The following is a 10,082-nucleotide window of genomic DNA, read 5'->3' on the forward strand; positions in this document are numbered from 1 at the left end:
GTGGTGGGAAGGGGCGGCCTGGACAGGTTGACCAAAGTATGCAGTGAGGGTTTTCAGGAACCTTCTGATCCTTTGGGCGAGGGGTGTCTGGGACCCTGGCTGTATTTCACAGGCTCTGTAAGTATCGCTGGGTTTATTAAGCTTTTTTTTTTTAATATTAATTTATTTACTTTTGGCTGTGTTGGGTCTTCATTGCTGCGCGCTGGCTTTCTCCAGTTGCGGTGAGCGGAGGCTACTCTTCGTTGCGGTGCGCGGGCTTCTCACTGCAGTGTCTTCTCTTGTTGCGGAGCACAGGCTCTAGGCACGCGGGCTTCAGTTGCGGCACGCGGGCTCAGTAGTTGTGGCTTGTGCTCTAGAGCGCAGGCTCAGTAGTTGTGGTGCACAGGCTTAGTTGCTCCGCGGCACGTGGGATCTTCCCGGACCAGGGCTCGAACCCGTGTCCCCTGCATTGGCAGGCGGACTCTTAACCACTGTGCCACCAGGGAAGTCCCTGAGTTTTGTCTTTTTCTCACTTTTTCTAAGCTTTTTTTTTTGTCAAATGATTTGCGTGCACTTCAGAGAACGGAATTTTTTTTTAAATCTCAATTCGGTAAAACATTACTAAGGGCTTATGACGTGTGAGGGGTATAAGGGTCGGGGTTGGTCTTAAAGATGCAAACAGGTGAGGCGCTTTGTATTTGTCAGGTAGGGCTGCAATAACAGAATACCATGGGTTGGGGGCTCCAATAACAGAAATGACTGTTTCCCAGCCCTGGAGGCTGGACATCCCAAATCAAGGTGTGGGCAGGGCTGGTTTCTCCCGGGGCCCCTTGCCTTGGCGTGTGGACGGCCGTCTTCTCCCTGTGTCCTCAGGTTGCCAATTCTCTGCACGTGCCAGCAGACAGAGAGGGAGAGAGACATACAGAGAGAGACAGAGAGCTGTGGTGTCTCTTCCTCTCCTTACAAGGGCACAGCCCTGTGGAGTTAGGGTGCCACCCTGATGCCCTCATTGAACCTTAATTACTTCCCTAAAGTTCCTATCTCCAAATATGTCCTCAGAGGGGTTACGGGAAGACACAGTTCAGTTCGTAACAGCCTTACTCAGAATTGCATGCTGATTCCATGGGACCTAACAGTTCCTTTCCTCCTTCCTTCCTTCCTTCCTGAAGACAAATTCAGATATATATTACATCACTCATTATTACTAATAACGGATGCTATGGGAGAAAATTACCACGACTCTATAAAGATGACTAGTAAGTCACTTATTTTCTTCTCATCTTGTTGCCAAACGTAACGAGTTGGTTTTGGCTTGTAAATTTGTGATACACGTGGTTCGCATGCTGATTCGTGGTTAGCACGCTTCTCGGGGTCAGCGGTTCTAAATGTCTCACCTCATTTTTCTCAGGGATAGACAGGCTAAGAATGTATGGAACAATCAGATGATTTTATTATTCTTAACCACTGCGCCACCCGGGAAGTCCCCTATTAAGCTTTTATTGCCTTTTTCTCAGAAATGCAAGACTGCTTGGCGGGCAGGCCTGATGGGTCTGGGCTGTGAGGCCTGAGTTGTGCAGGTGGAACAGGGTGGGGAGGGAGGGGACAAGAGTGGGTCAGTGAGTGGAATTCCCTTGGGCAGTGGAGCACAGTGGCTAAAAGGATGAGCTCTGATTCAGGCCTGCAGAGGCTCAGATCCCAGCCCCACTCCTGCTGCCTTGTAGAGCTGAGGCTGGATCAGACAAGGCGTAAACAAGTAAAGCACCAGTGATGGCACACAGCAGTGCTCGGTGGATGGGAAGCCCCTTGCGTAGGGCCTTCTATTTTCTTTCGCTGCCTGTCCCACCAGAAAGAGCTGGATGGCAGATCTGGATGGCCTGTGTGTGTCCTTTCTCTGGACATAAAGTACTATTCCTGGCCCGAATGGCATCATTTCTCCCCTCCCCATGGCTGAAGGAAGGGGTGCTTGGAGGAGTGAGCCCTGGCCAGAAATCCAGGAGCCTGAGTCCATCCCTAGAGCCGGGGGTAGGACAAGCCTGAGGAGTGGCTAGTGTGAGCCCCAGCAAGGCGAAGGCCAAAGGCAACGTCACCTGCTGGAGGAAGCCACTGGGAATAGGGGAGGGTGGCCAGGGCAGCAGGGTCTTTCACAGAATAGTCCTGGAGTACCTGCAAAAGAATCACCTGGGGAGGTGGTGTAAATACAGATTCCTGGGCCCCATCCCCTGAGCATCTGATTGATGGGATCTAGTGTCTGGCCCAGGAGTTTGCCTTTTAATAAGTGCACCTGGTGACTGATCCATGTTAAAGTGTGAGGGCCGATGTAGCAGAGAATAGAAAAGTCAGCTCCAGCCGACTTGTAGACCTGGCCACGAGCAGGGGCCAGGTTTGGGGCTCTTCCCACCTTTGAAGCTCATCATGACCATACTAGCTGCTGTGACTCAGCCAGCAGGGTGTCACCACCCCATTCTTCAGATCAGGAAACTGAGACTTGCCCAAGGTACCCAGTTAGTGGCAGAGCCAGGGTTTGAACCCAGGGCTGTCTCTCCCCCTTGCCCCCAAAATCAGGCCCTAGTGCTCTTAATACCTGACATCCCTCTTAGTGTTTGGGGACCAGTTCTGTTCCACTGAGCCCACCAGAGCGAGAACACACAGAAAGGGGGAAGCTTAGGCCGTTGTGACCATTAATGTTGGGTTCCTCTGGTGCTGGCTGGGATGTTTCCCCGGGTGATGTATTGATGAGATCAAAGCTGGTTTGCCTGATATATATCGAGCTGTTGGGCTTCCGAGTCAGTGCCCACAGTTTCCTGGCCAGCTGTCAACCTGGGGAGGCCAACCGTCCTTCATGTGATCCATCTCCGCAGCCTGCCCTTCTCTGAGAAATGAGGCACCTGGACGGGCTCACCACAGAGCCCCTCTCCCAGATCCCTTCCCTCTCCCACCTGACCTGGGCTCCCAATAAATAAGCCCAGACTTTCTCTGGAGGCAGAAGTGGTCGTGTACATCTCTCTTCCTGCCTTCTGTTGGCAGATTTAGCCGATAGAATGGTATTTCTTAGGGGGCAGGAGGTCTAATGGGGAGTAGGTGAAGGTGTTTGCTTCAGCTGCAGCTGTGAAGCCAGATTTCTTCAGGGCTGGGGCAGGGAGGATGGGGGTGATAGATTTAGGGTCTTTTTGTTGGGGAAAAGGCTCAGAAAGCCACCCAGCCACACTCCTTCCTCTGTGGATTTGAAGGGCATTCCCTGTCTCTGTTGCCATTTTCAGCTGAGATTCTGGATAGGACTTGGGGCTTCTTGAGAGAAGAGTCCAGGAGGATCCTAGGATCCAGCTGCTGGGATGGGGCTCCCTGCTTCACCCCCACTTTCCCTCTGGGGAAATTATATTAGTGGGGGTCCTCCAGAGAAACAGAACCAATAGGATGTTGATTAGGTAGAGAAGAGAGAGAGAGAGAGAGAGAGAGATTGAGAAGAGTTGAGGCATCCCGACATCTGCAGTTGGCAAGCGGGGACCTAGGAGAGCTAATGGTGTAGCTCCAGTCTGTGTCCAAAGGCCTGAGATTCAGGAGAGCTGATTATGTAAGTTCCTGTCTGAAAGCCAGCAGACTCAAGACCCAGGAAGAGCCAATGTTTCAGTCCGAGTCTGAAGCTTGAAAAAGACCAATGTTCCAGCTCAGGCAGTCAGCAGAAAGCGTTCCCTCTTACTTAGCCTTTTTGTTCCATTCGGGTCTTCAACTGATTGGATGAGGCCCACCCACACTAGGGGAGGCCATCTGCTTTACTCAGTCTGCACATCCAGAATCATGTTTGGTCAAATGTCTGGCATCCCATGGGCCAGTCAAGCTGACACATACTATTAACCGTCACGTCCACGCTTTCCTTGAAGGGAAGGCCAAGCATCCAAGGCTGGTGGAGACTTCCTTTGCATCATGCCCTGAGCTGCCTGTCACCTACTAAAAGCAGAGTTGCTGAGACCTGCGTGCTTTCAGGTCTTACGGGGATGCTACAGGCTTGCTAAAGGGCAGTGGGTTTCCTCAGTAAGTATTTACATCTCAGCTCTCAAGGAACTCAAAGGCTGCTTGGAATGGTGAAAAGAACATAGGCTTCGGGATTAGTAGACCTGAGGTTCAAACGCTAGTTCCATGCCTTATTAGCTGTGTGACCACAACAGAGTCCCTTAACCTCTCTGATTGTTTATTACTCTGTAAAATGGGGATGCTTATAAAGCCTCCCTTGCAGGGCTGATATATGAGGGAAGGTGCTTGCACATGGTAGGTGCACAGCTAATTATTATGTTATGATTCTCTTCCTGGGTGTCAGTTTCTGCATTGAGCTAGTTGGGTTTCCGGCTTCATCCCATCTGTGCGATTTTGACCCAGTTTTGTTTTGTTTTGTTTTGTTTTTTTGCGGTACGCGGGCCTCTCACTGTTGTGGCCTCTCTCGTTGCGGAGCACAGGCTCCGGACGCGTAGTCTCAGCGGCCATGACTCACGGGCCCAGCCGCTCCGCGGCACGTGGGATCTTCCCGGACCGGGGCACGAACCCGCGTCCCCTGCATCGGCAGGCGGACTCTCAACCACTGCACCACCAGGGAAGCCCCTTGACCCAGTTTTATCACCATGTCTCCAATATATCTGCAGCCTCCTGGCCTGAGATGGAGTACTCAGGTATCCAAGAAGAATTTGGAATTCTGGATAGCAGGCACATAGCTGGGGCATATGGAGGCTGGCAGACTCTTAGAAGATGGGGTATTAGGATTTAGAATGGTGACGCCTAGTAGGGACCAAGCCCTCATCTTTCCTTTCCTCTCTTTTCCACCTCTGATGAGCTAAATTCACCAAAGGGGTAGATCCATAACCAGAGAGTGGAGAAGGGCACAATGTCCCCACTGCAGCACATCAGGAGGAAATGGAGCTGTTTGACTCAAAATATCTCATTTTGAATTTCTGCCCAAATCTGTCAGCCAGAGAGTAGGAAAATCAAAGACCCCAAGATGTTTCCAAGAACCAGAGCTGAACCAGCAAGGCAAAACACCCCTAGACGGGAAGAAAAAGCTGATTAGCTCCTAATTACCATTAAATTATATATACATATACGTGCTTTAAGCTGAATCTGCAAGGCTAATGTGATTCTTTTGTTACATTTTAATAGTCTGGCTGGGATGGGGAAATGAAGGAAGGGTTCTGTCGTCCTTCATCAGAAGGAAGGAAGTTGTAAACAGGGATACAGGCAGCTCAGGCATGGGGCCACATCCCTTGGAGGCTTTCTGGAGAGGAGCAGGGCCCCGTGAGGGGCTGAGGGAGTCTGAGACAATACCACCTCCCACCAAAGCCCCGTTCTGTCTGGATGGGGAAGTCCATCTGGCTTGTGACTTGAAGAATGCCTCTTTCCTCGACCTTAAAAATAGCTTCCCTATGTTGGCTCTTTGGGTCCCCATGTCATCTTCCCCAGGCCTGGTTATTCCCTAGGGCTGCCAAAAACTGCCTCCAGAATCTGGTGACGGAGCAGACAGAGCACTCCTTTGAGCCACGTGTCCCGGCTCTGCCATTGAAATATGACCTTGGGTAAGACCCTTTGCTGGGCTTAGTTTCTAAGCGGTGAAATGAAGGAGTGGGATCAGGTGTGCTCTGATGTCCCTTCTGAGTCTGATAAGACAGGATCTAATTCCTGGTCATTTTAAAGACTCCTCTGTCCATCTCGGGGAATAGAAGATCCCACACTCACTCAGTCATTGGGCATTTGCCACCTCCTGCTCTCCCCAGGTTCTTCTGCTTTCTAACCAGGATCTCTCTTGCTGCAACTCTCCATGTTGACTCTCCTTGGAGGACAGAACCCTCCACCCTCCCATGCCTATTATAGTAACTCCTCAAAGAGTTGAAGGCTGTTAACAAAATCCCTTCTACACACATGTTCTGTTTTTAAATAACGTTTATTTCTGATTCTAAAAGTCCAGCTGTACCTGATCATTGTAGAAAAATTGGAAATAGACAAGTATAAAGAAGAAAATAAAAATCACCCATAATCCTCCCAGACAGAGAGATAACCACTATTAATGGGGTTTTTTGTTTGTTTGTTTGTTTGTCTTTTGCGGTACGGGGGCCTCCCACTGCTGTGGCCTCTCCCGCTGCAGAGCACAGGCTCTGGACGCGCAGGCTCAGCGCCATGGCTCACGGGCCCAGCTGCTCTGCGGCATGTGGGATCTTCCCGGATCGGGGCAGGAACCCACGTGCCCTGCATCGGCAGGTGGACTCTCAAGCACTGCGCCACCCGGGGAGCCCTATTAATGGTTTTTTTTTTTAGTAGACCTGAGGATTAGTAGACCTGAGGTTCAAATGCTAGTTCCATGCCTTATTAGCTGTGTGACCACAAGAGAGTCCCTTAACCTCTCTGATTGTTTATTACTCTGTAAGATGGGGATGCTTATAAAGCCTGGCATTTCGACTCCATCTGCATATATGTGTAGATTTTTTTTTCTGTTATAAAATTGGGATAATGCTGCAAATGTGGCCTTGGGTTGCCCCAAGCCTGGCCCTTGAAATTGGGCCAGGTTCTTTCTTCTGAGGCTCCTCAGGGTCTGCTGTTCCCTTGTAGGCTGCTGTCTCATTTGCTTTTCTCAAGAGGAGGGAAACCATGTTCCATGGACGTGTGTCCACCTTGGTTCATGGGCCCCCAGGAGGCCCAGAGTTTTGACTGTCTCTGAGTGTGTGTGTGTGTGTCAGAGACAGATGGAGAGGGAGGGAGAGAGCAAACATGTCGGTCACTGAGCAGGGGCACCCTAAGGGGAGATCACGAAGGCAGGGTGACAGTCCCCCGTGATCACAGCCCTACTTTCAGCTCTTTGTCTGAGTCAATGAGAGGTATTGAAGGAACCATCCTCATCTCCTTTCCATGGTGCAGCTGGAGCTCTTCACTAAGCTAATCAATTCCCATAATTTGAGAAAGGCAAACACATTTGCGATTTGCTGCCCATCCTGGGAGGGGCCGCTGAGGACAGGGTTGCCAGCTGAGGCATTGGAGTCAGACCCCAGCTGCCAGCCGGGCCTCCCTCGGTTTGGTGGAATCTCTCAGATTGCACCCACCTCCCCTTGGCCTGCAGACTAGGGCTTCTCAGAGAGTCTGGAGGTGTCACAGCTGGAGGGACCTGGGCTTTTACCATCCCACTGCCAGATGGGAGAGACAGGGTACCAAGAAGGGATGGGACATGGGACATGCCCAGGGCCACACAGAAAGTTGGAGGCTGAGCTGGGTCTGGAGCCATGTGTAATTTCCCACCTGGCAACTTTCCTTTTCAGGGGTAGACTGAGAAGGCGGGCATGGTGGTAGAGGTGGGGAGGGGAGTGCTAGACAACTCATCAGGTCCACTTCCTCCTCTTCCATCTCATCCTCTCCAAGATCCTTCCCACCCCAGGCAGAAGAAACCATACTCTCTGCCCTATGCTTATACTCTTTGGTGTCTGACTGTCCTCCCTCCAGGGGAAAGTTCTACCTAATATCAAACCCACCTTCTTCAGAGATTCCCTTTCCTTCCTTCAGTTAACAAATATCTGCTAGGCACTAACCTCCCTCCCCAGAGTATTTTAGGCCACAGGAACACAGCAGGGAACATGACAGCCAAGTCCCTGCTCCCCTGGAGTTCATGTCCACCGAGCTGTGGGGCTCTCACTGGGAGGCAGAATGGGTCACTTAAATCTAGCAAGTACAGTCTGCAGGGCACAGAGTCATACGTAGGCGACAGGGCTCCATTGCAATTGTTCAGTTACTGTTGCTATGGAGCAAACTATCCCAACACTTAGTGATATATGACAGCTGATATATTATGTTCGTGGATTCTGTGGGTCAGGATAGGGCAGGCACAGGAGAGGGTGGCTTAGCTCAACTCCACAGTACCTGGTCCTCAGCTGGGAAGACTAGAAGCCTGGGGGAAACTTGGGGGCAGGGGGCCCAGAATCACTGGAGGCATTTTCATTCATATGCCTGGTGGTTGATGCTGGCTGGCAGCCAGGTTGTCAGCAGGAGCTCCCACACATGGTCTCTCTGCATGGGCCAATCTGGGCTTCCTCACAGCATGGTGGCGGGGTTCAAGGATGAGTGTCCCAAGACAGCCAGGTGGAAGCTGCATCTCCCTTTTTAGCTAGCCTCAGAAGACACAGAGCATCACTCTGCTGTGGCCACAGCCCACCCAGATTCAAGGCAAGGAATGCAGACATTACTTCTTGATGGGAGAAGTCTTAAAGTCACATTATGAGAAGAACATGTGAGGTGGGAGATATTGTTGTGGCCATCTTTGGCAAATACAATGGGCCCCGTGGGTGTTTTAGGAGTTCACAGCCTTTGGGGAGAAGCAGGGTGTAAAAGAATAGTAGCTGTCATTTCCTAAGCACTTATACCTACAGCAGCACTGTGGTCAGCCTGCTCTGTATATCATCTAGCAACCTCGGTGGTGAGTACTGTTAACCCCGTTTTGCAGATGGAAAAACTGAGGCTCAGAAATGCTACACTGTCTGCCCTAAGTCATACAGCTGGGTTTTGCACCCAAATCTGTCTGCCTCCAAAACCACGGCTCTTAACAATCTGCTACACTGCCTCTCCCTCCCTGTCCCTAAGTAGTTTTTACCCCCAAAGTGTGGTGAGAAGCTTAGACAAGTAGCTTGGGGGTGGGGAGTGCGGGGTGTTCAGATCTGGGAAGGCTTCTTGGCAGAGGTGACACGAGCAAGGCCTTGAAAGATGTTTTAAACTTGGACATCTGGGGAAGGGAGTAGCATTCCTGATGGAGTAGCAATGGGATACAGGGATCACCCAGGGAGTGCTGACATGACTCAGAATCCTGGTCTTAGACCCGCTCACACGTCAACACATTGTAAACTGTACGCTGGGCAAGGCAGGCTGAGGCTGGCGGCCAGTGGATGAACTTAGTCCCCAGAAAAAAAATGCAAAATTGGCCCCCGTCCCTTTCCACCGTATTACCATCAGCTTCCTCCTTCAGCGGCCGGGAATGGGGTGGAGTTTCCCCCAATCCCCCACCTCCACATGCAGACCTGGGTTTGCCCTTTGGAGATGGGGTGAGTCTGAGCTGCCTCTGGTTCACTCCCACAAGTTTCTGCTAAAGCAAATTGGGCCTCAGTGCAGGTAGCATCCCCTTGGCAGGCTTGTGTTAGGGCCTCAGAGATGGGAAGTTAAATGTTTGCATCCATAGGAATCTCGAATATTACAGAAGCAGTTCCCACCCCTTCCAGGCCTCTCTCCCTTTCAGGTCTTCGTCTCCCACCCGCCCTCGGCACCCCTCCCTCCTCTTCTGTCCCCTAAGTCCACTCTCCTGTCCCTCTCCAGTTTTCATCTTCCTCTGCCTCGCATCTCTCCCATGTCCTGTCTCTCAGTCTCTGAGAGACTCCTCCTCGTCCTTGCCCTCTCTCCTTCACTTTCTTTGGGCTGAGGGCAGCCCCGTCTCTTCCCAGGCAGACAGTCTAATTGAAATGGAGCATTCTAGAGAATGTTAATAGGAAAGACAGCATTAATTAGCCAGCGCTGGCATAATTAGCTTCCCCTTCTCACTGCCTGGCCTCTAACTGGATAATGAGTCTCTCTCCGTCCAAACAGAGGGCAGGCAGGACAAGGGGACAGGCCATGCCTGGGGATGCCGGAAGGCCTCTTGCCTTTGGACCACCCTGCTGGAGTCCTCAGGCTGCCCTCTCCTGCCAGGCCCTCCTGCTGCTTGTGCCCACGTCCTGGGGAGACAGATGCCCGGCCCCTGTCTGTGCCTAAAGGTCTGACGTCCCTGGAGCTGCATATTAAGTGGTCTGAGCCCGGCAAACAGTGGCCGCAGCTGCAGTGTCCCAAAGAGGGGGTGGGGAGCTATTGAGAGTTCTTGAGCAGAACTATGACAGGCATCTAGCCCTGGCAGAGCTGCATGGGCACTGGCTGAGCACATTACAGTCCCCAGAGAGGAGCAAAGAAATCTGCTCAAGTGACAGATAATATACTACACAGACTGAAAGTGCTTCCGCCCTTGACACTCCCCACAGCCATGTGAGGCAGGAATGGCCACCTCTGTTTTACAGATGAAGACTGAGGTTCAGGATGCAAACTAGGGTCTGACTCCGAAGAGCATGCTCTTTCCC

The 10,082-nt window shown here is 51.5% G+C and overlaps 1 protein-coding gene across 2 annotated transcripts in view; it reads left to right on the forward strand.

Moving 5' to 3' along the window:
- Positions 1-10,082, forward strand: part of DISP3 (dispatched RND transporter family member 3) — a 51,145-nt gene that overhangs the window by 10,282 nt on the left and 30,781 nt on the right. The window lies entirely within an intron of this gene.

Source organism: Lipotes vexillifer, unplaced genomic scaffold, assembly GCF_000442215.2.
Source record: "Lipotes vexillifer unplaced genomic scaffold, Lipotes_vexillifer_v1.1 scaffold109, whole genome shotgun sequence".
Classification (NCBI taxonomy): Eukaryota; Metazoa; Chordata; class Mammalia; order Artiodactyla; family Lipotidae; genus Lipotes; species Lipotes vexillifer.